The 16,476-nt window shown below is 43.1% G+C and overlaps 1 protein-coding gene across 1 annotated transcript in view; it reads left to right on the forward strand.

Moving 5' to 3' along the window:
• MNAT1 (MNAT1 component of CDK activating kinase) overlaps positions 1-16,476 on the forward strand; it is a 61,455-nt gene that overhangs the window by 16,498 nt on the left and 28,481 nt on the right. The gene's annotated exons all lie outside the window — the stretch shown is intronic.

Consider the following 16,476-nt stretch of genomic DNA (forward strand, 5'->3'; position numbering starts at 1 on the left):
GAATGTTTAAATTATTATATGTTTAAATTATTATAAAATGATTCCTCATCTTTGAAAGATAAGGCCAAAACGATATACAACATGATATGTCAAAAAATTGCGGATAGATTATGTCAAAACTTGGTGGATGAGTTGGTCGGTGACAAAAAACAAGCCGATTAGATTTTGCTTCATGTCCGGATCCAGATCCGGCCTATTGGTGAATGCAAAACGTAAGCTGTTCATCCTGGCAGAGGTATGCACTCTATCGAGTGCCATTCTAGTTTGAAATGCAGTCGTATGAAGTTCAAAATGTGCAACACAGTAAATATACTTTCGTGTAGATCTTGAAAGTTCAGTTTAGATAAATTTGAAACAAAATGTGCAGCTTTAGTTGAGAGTGAGTACAGTATAGCCATTGTGACAAATTCCTTCCATATCTACCTTTTTCCCATCCTGTATAAATTATTCACTTGTGGTGTCCATAACTGGAGAATGGCTTAAACTCATGCTTTGTTAAATTCCCAACAATGCCATATCCATTATGCTGAACATCCTGCATTTCTGGTTGATCAACATCCTTGTGGATCACCGTTCCTACATTGGTGGAATCTTTTTTTTATACTTTCATTCCCACCACAAATGCTCCTGTCTTGTAGCGGTGAGTTTCCCGATACCTTATCATTTGTCAAATTACCCTCTTCATTTCTGAAGAAACTGTAGACAGCAGGCGTTTGTAAAAGGTCCATTTGTAATCTGGTGTGTTTTGATGTTCTCCTTCTGCACAGTTTGCCTTCCCTCTGGATTTGAGGAACATGTCTTATTCTGCCAAACCTCTTTTGTGAAATTGCCCCACATTTCCTGGATTCTGACTACGACTAATGTTCGCCACTAATATAATACTTATAGCTTCTCGATATAATCAACACAACTACTGTACGTATATAGTGCAGCTTCAGGGATTGTTTGCCACAGTTTTCTTTTAGTTGCTTTCATTTTCCTTTTTACTTTCTTTTTATGCTTTTTATTTGAATGTTTCCTTTTGCCTGTACGGTTTTGCTTATTGGCCTTATTTGTTTTGCTTATTTTATATATTCGGTTTGCCACCGAAGGTGAAGGAGGTTATGTTTTCACCGCTTTCTGTCTGTTTGTCTGTTTGTTTGTTTGTCTGTTTGTTTCTGTGCAAGATATCTCAAAAAGTTGTGGACGGATCTGGATGAAATTTTATGGACAGGTTCGGTGTGATTCGGTGTGTGACAAGGAAGGATGAAGTGATTCGATTTTGGTGAAGATCCAGATACCGATCTGAATACGAGAATTTTTTTAATTTCTAAAGTGATTCTTCACCATTGATAGGGCCAAAAACTATATAATACTGTTGAGCATGATATTTCAAAAATGTATTGGGCTCGATATGTTCCCGTGGATCAGGCATTACGTGGCGGAGGCATGCGCACTTCCGAGTGCCCTTCTAGTTATTCACTGTGGCCTCCGTGGTGCAAGAAATCATGGTGTGTTGTGCTGTGAACAATTCAGACTAAATGTTTAGAGGTATGGGGTAATGTTTAGAGGTATGCACTTGTCCGAATGGAGAAGGGCCAGTCTGTGCTTGTCTTTGAATAACTGTTAAGTCTGCCCATAATAGCTTCTGGCTGTTGTTGGGGTTCAGTAATTCAAGGACGTGATCTTGAAATAGATAGACAGGTTCGCACTCTGTTCTTCATTGTACGGCCCGCAAGCCACTGGTGGCCCCTGGTGGCCGAAAATGTGGCCCCTGACGTGGGCCAATAATACATGTGAAAACACCCCATCATAATCTGCATTGAATGCTATTAAATTGACCCAATAGTTTCAAACAAGTGTTCCAATGTGAAGCATAAAAGTAACATAACTACATCAGTAGATGGCAGTATACAAACAATTATACTTGTAGCCCATTTAACTACAACCAAGAAGTGTACATGGGGGCGGGACCTAATAGCAACCATTAGTCCTGCAGGCGGTGTGGTGGCTCTCACACTGATGTCTTATTGGCAAAAATGGCCCTGCTCTCAAAAAAATAATGAAGGTAATATACACAGTTAAGCCCAAAATTATTCATACCATTACCAAATTTGGAGTATTTTGAATCGTGTTATTTGAGGAATGAGTTTCTTCTGGCTTAAGTTACATAAGAATGTGACAAACAGCTGAAAGAATCACTGCAAGAGACATTTCAAGAAATACATTGTTTCGGGGGTATTTTATTGATAGATTTACAAAAAAATGTCATGTCCAGAATTATTCATACCCTTGCTTAGATCAGTTCAAAGTCACATTCAGTAATCAATGGAAAAGCCTCTGTTTGTGATTACAGCATCCAAACGGTTTTTATACTTGCTCACAAGGTTTTTGCATGTCTCTACAGGGATTTTGGTCCACTCCTCCTTCACGAAGGTCTCCAGGTCTTTGAGGTTGGAAGGCTTCCTCACCATCACTCCGGTCTTGAGCTCCCTCCACAGATTCTCGATTGGGTTGAGGTCCGGACTTTGGCTTGGCCACTCGAGAACGTCTACATCATTATCCTGAAACCATTCATTGACTGACTTGGCGGTGTGTTTTGGATCGTTGTCCTGCTGATAGGTCCAATGCTCTCCGAGGTGAAGTTTCTCTGCGGACTGTTTGATGTTTTCCTCAAGGATCGTGATGTACTGCTCCTTTTTCATGATGCCATCCACTTTGACGAGATTGCCAGGCCCACTGGCTGAGAAACATCCCCAAAGCATTATGCTCCTGCCTCCATGCTTGACGGTCTGGACTGTGTTCTGGTCTGGACGACGGTCTGGTCTGGATGAGGATTGTATGCTTCACCTTTCTTTTGCCAAATGAAAGCAACATCTCTGTGCCCGAAAAGCTCCATTTTCGTCTCATCCGACCACAGAACTGAGGACCAAAAGCTTGGATCTTTGTCCAGGTGAGCTTTTGCAAAGGCGAGACGAGCCTTTCTGTGCCTGGGATAGAGGAGTGGAGTCTTTCTTGGTCGGCGTCCATGGAGACCCCCCTTGTGCAACGTCCACTGGAGTGTCTGCCTTGATATCTTGGTCCCAGACTCGCCAAGGTTGTTCAGGAGAGCCTTAATAGTGATCCGTGGATTGTTGTTGGCCTCTCGCCATACTTTTCTTGCCAGACGAGGCGACACCTTTGGCTTCCGACCACGTCCTTCAATGTTTTTTACAGTGTGGAACTCCTTGTACTTCCTAATTATGCTTTGCATGATAGCAACTTACTGGCACTCGGAACTGCTTCGAAATAGCTTTGTAGCCTTTCCCCTCCTTGTGAGCATTCACAATGCACAACTGAAGGTCCTCACTGACTTCTTTCTTCTTCGCCATGCTGACAATGACCTGAGAATGCATCAGCTCCCCTTAATTTATAGTATAAAAGCAGAGTGTTGTTCTCTAACATTCCTCACTGTACATTCAATAGGCCACATTTGTAATGCATTCAGATTGTATGCACACATCTTGGAATAATTGTATAACATTATAAAGAATCTTAGGAATATCAAAATCATGTGCATTATCACAAACATTGGCCTCAATTCTGAGACTTGGTATGGGGTATGAATAATTTGGGACAGGCATAAAAACCGAAATCTTAACATTTCTGTTGTTATGCTAATAATGTTGAGCCAAAATATATGTGGATTTGTACATGCCAACTAAATGTCCTTGGGTGAAGTGAAAGTTCCACCAATCCAGCTTGTAGGTATGAGATAAATGCAAAACTCTCAGATTTCTCATTGGGTGTTAATAATTTTGGGCTTAACTGTATATATATATATATTTGCATTTTCTTCTTTGGATCTTGTGTTGATAAATTAGTGTGGTGTTGATGTGGCACAGGCATGATGGGCTGAATGGCCTCCACCTGTGTCTGATATCCTTGTATAAGATCACCGGGTTAGCATATTTGGCTTCGGTGAGGATCCAAGACCCAACTGGATTTAAATTTAATGTTCCAGTTTTTGGATTGGCTTCAGCTTTTCTCAACATCTGCTGTGAGTGAGGCATGCAGTTGCCATCAAGGCCTAGGTCACATTTGCCACGGCGGCCGTTGGGGTCTCCAAAATCTACGGACATTAGCAATTATACGGCGGCCGCAGTATTTCCACGGTCACACAATGTAGCAGTCACGTATGTTTTTATTTTTCGGGGAGCCGCATGGCGCATTTATAAATTGCGGAGACCGAAAACGTGGGGTTGCCGTACGGACTTTGATTTCATGTCGCACGGTGACCTTCGGGCGTTCCTGCGGCGGCCATAGAATTTTCAAGGCAGACGCAAGGTGCCCGCAAGGCGACTGCAAGGCGACCCGCAAGGTGCCCGCAAGGCGACTCGCTAAGGCGAACGCGCGGCCAGACGGACGGTAACGAATGGGTTAATTTTTTTTTTAACCAGTTCTTTTTTTCGGCTTGTCGAATTGCTACGGCGAACGTAGAAATGAAAAAAAGTTATAACTCCGCGTTATAATTCCACGGCGACCTTACGGCCTGTAAAATATAGCCATACTGCGTAGGGCCACCCTGAGGCCACCTCAGAAACTCTGCGGCCGCTGCACGTTTCTGTCAATTCAGAGGGCGTACAGCCGCCGTATCCTCGCCGTTCAGCAAATGTGACTTTGGCCTTAGGTCTTAGAAATTGTGGAGACCGAAAACGTGGGGTTGCCGTAGGTCTTTGATTTGATGTCGCAAGGCGACCGCAGGGGGCCCGAAGGCGAACGTGCGGCCAGACGGACGGTAACGAATGGGTTAAAAAAAAAAATTTTACCAGTTTTTTTTTCGGCTTGTCGAATTGCTACTGCGAACGTAGAAATGAAAAAAGTTATAACTCCGCGTTATAATTCCACGGCGACCTTACGACCTGTAAAATATCGCCAAGCGGCGTAGGGCCACCCTGAGGCCACCGCAGAAACTCTGTGGCCGCCGCACGTTTCTGTCAATTCAGAGGGCGTATGGCCGCCGTATCCTCGCCGTACAGCAAATGTGACTTAGTCCTAAGTTGTTTAATTGTGGAATGATCCTTGATACCAATTCGTTTATTACCCCATGCACATGAATCAAAAGTTGGGGTTAAGCAATTGGTTCACTTCTTCTGCCTCCAAACGTCAGTTGATGATTGAGGAACAACTTGATTTAGATTGAAAGTTATATTATGAATCAGAAAACGAACATGTAGTTTACCGTACTTTGGCTCTGAATTTGATCCGATCGCACATGCGCACATAGATCTGAGATAAAGTTTTTACTCTACCTACCTGGCAGTCAAACAAAATTGAAAATAATTCCAAACAAGAAATTTACGATTTTTAAGAATGTCATATATCACACAAACAATAGGCATGACAAACTAATGTAGCATGCTAAGTAAGGTGGTATAAAAAAACCCTGTATCATTTGTGGTTAACTTCCGAAAAACTTTTTTCTACGAACTTTAAAATCTTTATTTCAGTTTCATTATATACTTAAACACTGTGGAACACAAATGACATTTTTAGCACTTTCACAACCCTTTTGTTCTAGCATTACTTAGACAAAATATTATGGCATTTCATGTCATCATAGCCAATCAAATTCTAGACCCAGCCCAATGTCCTTGTTTATCAAGACAGCACGGGGTAAGATGTTCTATGAACTCTCCAGTTCTGCTTGTTTCTCTGTCTATCTGACAATTTGTCTTAAACTTCTCAACCAGGGACCATAAAACCCATATCATTGTCAGATCTTTGGCCGAGGAGTTCCGATTGTATGTATGTACACTACCGGTCAAAAGTTTTAGAACACCCCCATTTTTCCAGTTTTTGCTGAAATTTAAGCCGTTTAATGTTTCAACGTACTCTGAAATTAAAGCAGAGAACAAATAAACAATTGCAGATAAAAAATAAATCATGGAATCGTTTTGTTGAACAATTTTTAATCTAAAATTTTGACTCATCAAAGTAGCCACCTTTTGCAGATATAACAGCCGAACACACTCGTGGCATTCTTTCTACAATGGAAATCAAATATTGTTCGGAAAGTTCTTCCCAACACTGTTGCAGAAGTTCCCACAAATGTGTTGCACTTGTAGGTTGCTTTGCTTTCACCCTTCTTAGTCCAGCAGCCATTTCTCATATGAGGCCAAATAAGGAAATTCGTTCAACACCCCCTACAGAAAAGGTTTGACTTGACAGTGTGGTAGAATAGACCCTATAGAACACCTGCAGGTAGTATGTGGTTTCAAATTGTGGTATCATTAAAATTCTACAGGCCATTATACATACCAAGGGTACTTACCAAGAGGGTCACTGTGGGCTCGCAAAATTTAGGGGGAGGGGGTAACGTAAACGTGAATATCTTTGTTTACACTCAACCAATTTTCAATATTGAGGTATCATTGGCTTCCTATTATAATTCTCTATCAGAGTATGTACAGTTATTTGAAAATGGCCTTTGCCATGGCATCACCAAAGATAAATATATCACACTAATTCAAACTTTCTGACATTTTTAATTGTGTTCTCATATGAAGGTGAACGGTGTTTCTCAATTACTACTGGTATGTATACATTTTGGAAATCAAATGCTTAAGAAAGTATTGTTCTGCAGAAATTCATATACATCCAGAGGCACGCATGAAGAAAACTGCAACTGTTATTTTTAGCGTTCGCCTTTTACTAGTGTATAGCAACACAGAAGCACATACATCAGAGCCAAGCATAATAGTTGTCTTTGGCAACACGGAAGTACATTAGTGAAAGCCGAGTATAATAGTTGTCTCTGGCAGACGGAAGCTACTCATTCATCATAGTGGATGATAATAGCTATCATGGTCGACACTTGGAGCTGTACATGACAACACAGAAGCACATTAGTGAGAGTGAATCATAATAGTTGTGCATGGTTACACGGAAGCACATTCGTCCGAGCGGTTTGTAATATTTGTGTCTGGCAACAAGGAATCACATTCGCCATGGAAGCATGAAGATGTCATCTGCTGTAACTTTTAGTGAGCGTCTTCTTCACCACTGGATTCAAAGATTGTTCTTGGATTTTCACAAGTTTCTTCGGCCATACATGCACATGCTTCTGTGCACGGCATGTGGTTGGTTCTGCATGTGCAGTCGGCTCGGCGACAGAGACTTCTTGCAGTGACAGACAGTCAGCTCCGGAAGACCCTGTGGTGCTGGATCTTTGGTCATGCGCACAGGCTGCAGGGCACCATCCTGAATTTTTCAGCCATGTCCAGCTGCTGGTGGAAGGCTCTGTGTAGGCTCCAATGCTCTCTTCCATACATAGGCCTGGTAATTTCCTCACTTCATATGTTGCTGTAAGCTGTCGAATGTAGAGGGGAGATTTTCATTTCTTTGTCCCTTTTGACAGAACTGCCAGTATCTCACATTGTTCACTTTCCTCCCAGCCCCCTTGGTTGTTGAGTACATTGCACATATGAAGGCTTCGCATGCTTCTGAAGTGCTGTTGCTGAGCTCGGGTTCTTCTCCAAGCTGTCCCAGACTGGTCTGATGCTCTTTACTGTCAAGTAAGACATAGAAACCCTTTTTCTTTCCGAGTCCTGAGAGTGCACTGTTTGAATCGCACCCGGTGAGTGCGTGGAAGCAGAGTAAAGCATTATACAGCTCAGGTCCTAGTTTGTGTGTCAAGCTGTGGATAGGAATATACCTAGCTTTATCCTTGATTCCAGTCCGAAACCACAGCTCCTGTCACTGGAGTTTTCTGTCGTGTGTGGTGCAGAGGACAGCCACATCTGTGTCAGGTGATTGAATTACAATCCTGTTGTGATAATGAGAGGCATTTTTGCATGTAGCAATACTCGTGTGTCTGCCTCTTCATGATCTGACTTGAGGGGAACCAGTTCTTCGCAGTGCCCTCTGATGACTAGCACAGACTTCTGCGGGTTCTTGAAACCACCACCGATGACTAGGTGTTGACCATCAAGCAGAGTGTCTGCCTCCATGTGGCACCATGTGTCTGCCAAGAAGGCACACAAGTTGACTTTGTTTTCTACATTTCCAATGTATTTGATCCACTGCTTTGGAATATGAGTGGCTGGCCCTTGGATTGTCACCTCTAAGGCTGCAGATGTTCCTCATTTCTGTCGCTCCCCAGCTTTGATTGAGAGGCTGGAGTACCGGTCGAAGACAACATCAACCCGCTGACAACCACTCCGACGTAGAGGGGCAGTAACCAGGCTGTAATACTTGAATGCCATTTCACCGAAGTTTGCAGCACCAGCGGACTTTGTCATCTGTACCAGCGCCATTGCATCGACGATGTGGGCCGTAGACATCTGGCTGGTTGTGAGTTGTGGCAGTTTTGGATGGACATCTACCTTCTTCTCTAACTCAGCAATGAGTACGCTCTTGTTGGTCTTCCTCTTGCTGCCATCGTAATGGGCCAGGGATAATGGCACTGCTGATAACTCGTAGCTGAGGAGTTCTCTCAGATTGATGTCCCTTGAATTTCCTGTGATCAGAAGGCGGCCAAAGAGTTCACGGTCAGCACTAAGAGTGATAACTTTCTCATCAGTTAGCTTCACTGTTTTCTTCTTGCTTAGTGTGGCAAATGTTTTGATCTTCAGGTTTGGCAGGGAATCCCAAAATATCACTTCATTGGTATTCAGTCTCTGTTCAACAAATGTTGTCATTTGAGCTGTGCCGATCTGGTAGGAGTTAACCAGGCATGTAGCAGCATCTGGGGGCATCCTGATACCTGTGGCAATGTTAATCAGTGACGAAATTCCATCATCAACGTTGTCTAGGGAGAAGGGATTGGTCATAAGCTCTGACGTGATGACTGTCAGCAGCTTCTGAATATCACTTTCATCTCTCTCCACCCTCTTTGGTGCTGCTTCTCTGTGGGTACCAACACTATCTGAGTCCTGTATGGCACACATCTCCTTCATTGCGGTTGTGATGGCTGCTCGTTCATGACATGTCAGGAACCATCGTTCTGGAGCTCCTGCTCTCTGACTGATCCCTATGATGCAACCGTTTGTCTTGCTGTCGTGGTTGATGGAGTGCTCTAGGGCCATGTTAGTCCACACTTCAGCAAAAGGTTGAGGCGATCGATTGATGGCATGATTGCCAGACATTAACTCTTCATTGACGGCAGGATGGGTCTCAGGCAGCTGGTTCATGTCAGCCAGATAAACAAGAAGCCACCTGGCATAGTTGGGTCGATCCATTGCGAAGAAGTGAGGGGTCATTGCAGCAGTAGCAGAGAGATGCAGAATCCAGTTTCCAGTCCTCTCTGCCTTGATGAACTGGAGGAGCAGCTGTACCATGGATACATAATCACTCCAGTAGGCAAACAGCTGTGACTTGCCCCGTGCCTCAGTTTGGAACCTTGTGAACTCTGATTCTGTCGTGATAGCATCACACATCCTCAACATGGTGTTCTGGGCATCTTTTTCTTCTTCCTGAGCTAGTTGGTATGCTGTCACTTGCTCCATCACAGCATCTTCATCTACCTCACTGCCCTCCTGCCTAGAGTGCCACTTCACGAAGGCACGCCACTGCAGACGAAACATGGCTTTCATGATTATTTTGTGGGCTCTCACTCCACGATTGTAAGACTTCCCTTTCAGGAGGGTCGAGGTTGTCGAACTGCCATACATGCCAGATTCTATCAGAAGATCCTCGATGCCTGACATCTGGTACTTTTTACCCAGCACAGCCAGATAATTTGTTGCAATGTGGAAGCCTCCTATGCGTATCACCATGTCTTCAAACTCTTCTTGTAGGCGCCACTGAATCTCTTTGGCCTTCGCATATATAGCAAGGTCAAATGTAATAATGCTGTCATTCTGGCCAAGGCTTGCCATCATGGACTGCACATTCTTCATAACTGTGTAGAGGATGCTGAACTCTGTAGGGGAACCATCGATCATAGGGCAGTAGCCGATGTTTGTGCGAACGGGAACACAGGAGTGTACCACAGCATTGAAGCCACTCCAGCTGAGTACTTTTTGTTTTTCTGTGGCGAAGAGCTCCACCTCAAACAGCTTCATTGGTGTCATCCTTATCAATGCCCAAGCAAGATCCATCTTACAGGCTGCCGAATTCAAGCTTTCAGAGCATTTGAACCACTCAGCTTGTATCTTCCTGGAGAAACTGGTAACAGCAGGCCACTTTTCGTATGCACTGTACTCTCTGATGGATTGGCACATCCCAGTGGATTCAAGTGTCTGTTTCCTTTTTCTCTGGTCTGAATAGACCCTCGGCTCGGGGACTGGACCAAAGTGCCCTCGTTGATAGAGGACTACTCTAGTGGCATGAGTTGTCCTCTTTCCATCAAGAGTCTCTTCAGTCATGTCATTATTGTCTGCTGCCACCTGGACAAAGACGCCTGGGGAGATGTTTGATGGCAATACCGTACCAAAGCTGTCGCTCTTGGCTAGGATCTCCTGTGCAAGGCTTGTGTCGGTTGCCTCAACATCATCGTAGGAGTCACAGTGGCCCATTCTGCTCAGCATGGTAATGAGCTGTTTGACCTCGTCATATGGCGAACTGCAATTCCCAGGGCCACATGCTTGGGCATGTTAGTTATAGCATGAGTCGCACAGTGTACAACATCCTGAGCAAGCATCAAAACACGTCTTTCATCTGATGAGTTGCTACATTCTGGTGCTGAAAACTCATCTTCATCTTCCTTTTCTGGTTTGGCAATAACCCAGCGTCATAGCCAGTAAAGACTGTCTGGTATCACAGATTTGGATTTTGTCAGGGTTAGATCCATGATATTAGGTGGTTGGACTGATATGCCTTGGCATTCATTGATCTCCGACTTGATGAGTTTTGCAGTGCGGTACAGCAGACTCACCCTGTCGCAATCATCCATCGCTGTTGTGGGCTGTTTTCTTGGTACACCCGTAGCTGTTGCGGTGTTACACTGATAGGCAGAGTTGATGACATCTTGAAGGGATATGGAGCTTGAGTACAAAAGCTCGGACTTACTAAGATCATATGACTTATGGAAGATAATGTCATCTCCAAAGTGTTTCTTTAGTCGAAGTTTGAGTCGCTGGGTAGTGTAGCTCTTGACTGCCACTCCCTGTCCGCACAGAAAATGATTGTATCTGTCCAGAAGAATTGTCATATCAAAGGCCTTCCCACCATTCAGGTCAGCAGAGATATCTTCAGCCAATTGCTTGAATGCCGTATCGTAACAAGTTTCTTGTCTCCCTTCATGGAAGCCAGCATACTGCAGATTAGCTTTGGTGATGTATGAGGCATGGCAAGCTCTGAGGTATCTAGCTTCTGCTGCCACTAGATCGTTACTGACGGCACCAGTAGTCCGTAACATGTCCTCATCGCCCTTTGCGGTCGCTGCTTGCACAATAGTTTCACAGGCTTGGAAAGTTCTGACCATGGTCATCTCCTTTAGCCTTCTGTGTGTTTTCTTCTTGCAGAAGAGGCACATAGTCCAGTCAGTGGACGTTGACTGGGACCTGGATACCCTGGAGGTCTCCGTCAAACTTGTTTCAGATTGTGTGCCAATCTTAGATTCTTCTGCTGGTGTCGGTGAGAATGCAGATCTACTCCTCTGCATGTAACGCAGGTTTTCTTTGCTTGTCCATTTTTCGTAGCAATTTGAGTGCCATTTAACATCCGCGGTTGCCAAACTGTCAAAATCTGATTTTAAACGTTCGTATACTTCATCTCGTCAGAGTTCCAGTGCTGCAACAAGTGTCTGTATGGAGTTATCTTGGGCTTTCCTCAGTGTCTCGTTTGAGTCCATCTGACAAATTATGCACTTGTGAAAGTTAGTCAACTTCTGTCTCTTTACAGGTAAAAGTTGCACTACTGCCTGACTCTCTGAACTGGCCATTGCTTCAGTTGGCTAGGAGGATTCTTTCAGATGTTCAATCTGGAATGACACAGAAAAGCACCTATGTTAACCCACAGCCTCTTTTACCATCATTATTAACATGACATTTTAAATCTTTATTTTTGTAATTATCTAGTCCATAAAAATTTCATAAAAAATAGACTAACACAGCATTTTTTAGTCCAGCAGCATGAACCTGTGAAAAATTCAATTGTTCAACACCCACTGCAGAAAAGTGTGACTTGACAACATAGTATGCTCTAAAAGATGCCTAAAATATAAAAAAGCTCATAATATTTCATTTGTTTGTGATTTTTACCTCTTTTGGTTATACAGTTGAATGAATATCGACATTTCTGTACATATTCTGAAAGAGAATTATAATACGAAGCCAATGATACCTCAATATTGAAAATTGGTTGAATCTCGACAAAGATATTCACATTTACGTTACCCCTCCCCTAAATTTTGCGAGCCCACAGTGACCCTCTTGGTAAGTACCCTTGGTATGTATAATGGCCTGTAGAATTTTAATGATACCACAATTTGAAACCACATACTACCTGGAGGTGTTCTATAGGGTCTATTCTACCACTCTGTCAAGTCAAACCTTTTCTGTACGGAGTGTTGAACGATTTCATTTTTTCAGGTCCTTGCTCCTTGACTATCTGTCCAGTTCATCCCAAACCAGCTCGATGGGGTTTAAGTCTGGAGACTGTGCTGGCCATTCCATGAATTGAAGCCTACCGTCTTGTTCTTTTCTTGTAAGGTAGTTCTGACATAGTCTGGAGGTATGTTTTGGTCGTTATCTTGCTGTAGGATGAACCCCTGACCAACTAGCTGGAGACCAGAGGGTATTGCATGGTGCTGTAAAATGCTATGGTAGCCCTTTTGGTTCAGGGTGCCAGTCACTCTGTGCAAGTCGCCGACTCTGGATCCAGCAAAAGAGCCCCAGATCATCACGCTTTCTCCTCCATGTTTGACAGTTGGTGTTACACACTGAGGAACCATCCTTTCGCCTTCTCGACGGCATACAAAAACCCTGCGTGATGAACCGAAGATTTCAAATTTTGATTAATCGCTCCATAAGACCTTCTTCCAGTTTTCAGTCGTCCACTGGCGGTGCTTCATGGCCCAGTCTTCATGGCTCTTTTTCATATTTTGCCATCTTAGCGATGGCTTTCTTACTGCCACTCGACCTGTCAAACCTGCAGCTCGAAGTCTTCTCTTCACAGTTGAAACTGAGACTTCTTTACTTCGACCAGTGTTAAGCTGTGGTTGAAACTGCTGTCCTGTGAGCCACCTATCACACAAGCTGTTGACTCAGAAACTTGTCTTCAGATTGTGTTGTGGCTTTACGTCTGCCAGACCTCTTCCTGTCAGAGTTTCCTCCAGTTTCCAAGTGCCTTTTGATGGTGTAGGAAACTACTCACAGACACCTTGGCTTACTTTGCAATTTCGTGAAAGAAAAGACCGACACTTTTAAGGGTTTTAATGGTCTGTCTGTCTTCCTTCGTTCATTGTCTTTTTCTCGCCATTATGATAGCAATATACTACTTCCTGCAGTGTAATATTGTCCAAATAATGCTTCAGAGGGTGCAGCAATACAATGTGTTCCAACACTGCTTTTATACAGACAGAGGGTTTGTACCAAATCAACAAAAGTTGTGACACCTGTAGGAATTGTTTGCATCAACGTTCAAGGCTTAATTTACTTCCATTGCTGCAGAACAGCTGCAGTTGCTAATCCATTACTTGTTCCCTGAAAAGGGTCTTTTTTAACAACTCTGGAATTTATATCATTTTTCAGTTTTTGGTAACCTAAACTTTTTTTTAAACCGCTGGCAGTTTAGCGCTTAGCTTTGTACCATTTCAGGTTATTCACTGGACTTGAACTGCTTAAATTTCAGTAAAAACTGAAAAATGGGGGTGTTCTAAAACTTTTGACCGGTCGTGTATTTATGTATGTATGTATGTATGTATATATATATATATATATATATATATATATATATATATATATATATATATATATATATATATATATATATATATATATATTCCATAATGAATGACCTTGTATGATTTCTATCATTTAGCTTACATAACCGCTATTTTTACTGAAGAATCATGAAATCACAATCTCATGAGATTGTGATTTTAAACTTTTTCTTTTAATATTATTTATTTTCTTTTGTCATTGTATTTAAACGGGAACAGGAATGTTCTTAAACTTCTTTGGAACCTTCCTCAACATCATTTAGATTGGTCTTCAATAAAAATCTGTTTGTCTATTTCACGTGTTGAATGCTACTATCTTGTTACTCCAAAGCTCTAGTTTTTTTGAGTTGCTCCAGCTGTATAGGTGTCATCCTGTGGTGTCCATCTGAAAAGCTGGTGTACACGTTTTTCATTATATATTTTTTATGTCTATGTTTTGTTTTATGACTTATCACAAATGGACACAAGCAATGGCTCATCTTTACGTTGACGGCAGAAGTGACTGGGAAAGGTGGAAGTGGTTGATTTCATTAATAGGATGCGAATGCATGGTGATGAATAGAGTGCCAGAGTTGTAAACTCCAGCATCAATTTATTATTTTTTCGAGCTCTTATTATGTTTTTGCTGTGGGACCTACCCCGAAAGGCCCATTTTAAGACCCGTGAAGACAACCGTGCATTTACTTTGAGACCATCCTGTGAAGTAATCATGCCTGTTGAACGAAAGAACAATGTGGAGCCTCATGCCTCAAATCTGAGCGGAACGCCCTCCTTTTCCAACAGTTCATTCGAACAGTTTGTCTGTCAAACACTCACCGAGATCCATGCTGCATCAACGGATTGACAAGTTGGAAACCAACATCAACGATTCTATTAAATTTCAAGGTAAATGGATTGCTGCACTTGAGTCCAACATGAAAGAATTGAATGTGGTTGCAACACTGATCACCAAGACTGAAAAATTATGGCTGATCATGCTGAGCTACTTAATAAACTTGATCGCTGTTTTCGTCACAAGAATCTTCGTGTTATTGGACTTCCCCAGCAGAAAGGTGAAAAGTGCTTGGCTCTGGTGAATAATCTCTTTGCCGATAAATTCAATATGATGGATGTTAAGCTGGAACGTGTTCATCGTGATTGGCCTAAAATGAATGCAAAGCCACAACTCCTCATAAAGTTCATTTGCTATCAGGACAAAATAAAGCTCCTTCAACAGCAGCGTCAGGGTCTCTGTCATGACCAGTACTTTTGTGTTGAGGACCTGACCAAAGTCGACCTCCAAGAGAAAAGGAAATGTTATTTTCAAGTATCCACAGCCGATAAGGAGGGAAGGAAGTACCGGTTCATTGTTGGCAAATGGAGGGGTTCTGGTGGCATATTGGCTCATTTCTATCATCAAGCATAATTTGCTTGCTTCTACTTTATCGCCTGCTATTTTGTTAATTTGTTTCTATTTCATTGCATTCTTAATCGATTAATTTTTGGAGACTTCTCCAACAAGTAAGTGCTTTTGAGAGTGCTGGATGCCCTTCTGGGTTGGCAGGCATGACACCGTCATGATGAGGTCATCATCACGACGTTGGTCCAAGTCAGAACTTCATTATGCCATGTATGTATATATATATATATATATATATATATATATATATATATATATATATATATATATATATATATATATATATATATACACACACACACACACACACACACACACACACACACACACACACACACACACACACACACACACACACACACACACACACACACACACACACACACACACACACACACACACACACACACCGATGAGCCAAAACATTATGACCACCTGCCTAAATGCTGTTGGTCCTCCGTGTGCCGCCAAAACAGCGCCGACCCGCCGAGGCACAGATTGTACAAGATCCCTGAAGGTGTCCTGTGATATCTGGCACCAAAACATTAGCAGCAGATCCTTCAAATACTGCAAGTTGCGAGGTGGAGCCTCCGTGGTTCGGACTTATCAGTCCAGCACATCCGACAGATGCTCAATCAGATTGAGATCTGGAGAATATCACAGGACACCTTCAGGGCCAGGGCAACACCGTGAACACTTCATCATATTCCACAAACCATTCCCGAACAATGTGTGCAATGTGGCAGGGTGCATTATCCTGCTGAAAGAGGCCACTGCCATCAGGGAATACCATTGCCATGAAGGGGTGTACCTGGTCTGCAACGATGTTTAGGTAGGTGACACATGTCAAATTGACGTCCACATGAATGACCTGACCCAGGGTTTCCCAGCATTGCCCAGATCATCACACTACCTCCACCGGCTTATCGTCTTCCCACAGTGCATCCTGGTGCCATCACTTCCCCAGGTAAACGGCGCACACGTACACGGCCATCCACGTGATCTTAAAGAAAACGGGACTCATCGGACCAGGCGACCTTCTTCCACTGCTCCAAGGTCCAGTTCCGACGCTCGCGTGCCCATTGTAGGTGCTTTTGACGGTGGACAGGGGTCATCATGGGCACTCTGACCAGTGTGCAGCTCCGCAGCCCCATACGCAGCAGGGTGCGATGCATTGTGGATTGTGACACATTCCTCCCGTGACTCCCATTAAAATTTTCTGTGATTTGTG

This window comes from Eptatretus burgeri, chromosome 9 (genome assembly GCF_056783735.1).
Source record: "Eptatretus burgeri isolate ZD-2024b chromosome 9, Ebu_testis_v1, whole genome shotgun sequence".
In the NCBI taxonomy this organism is placed as follows: domain Eukaryota; kingdom Metazoa; phylum Chordata; class Myxini; order Myxiniformes; family Myxinidae; genus Eptatretus; species Eptatretus burgeri.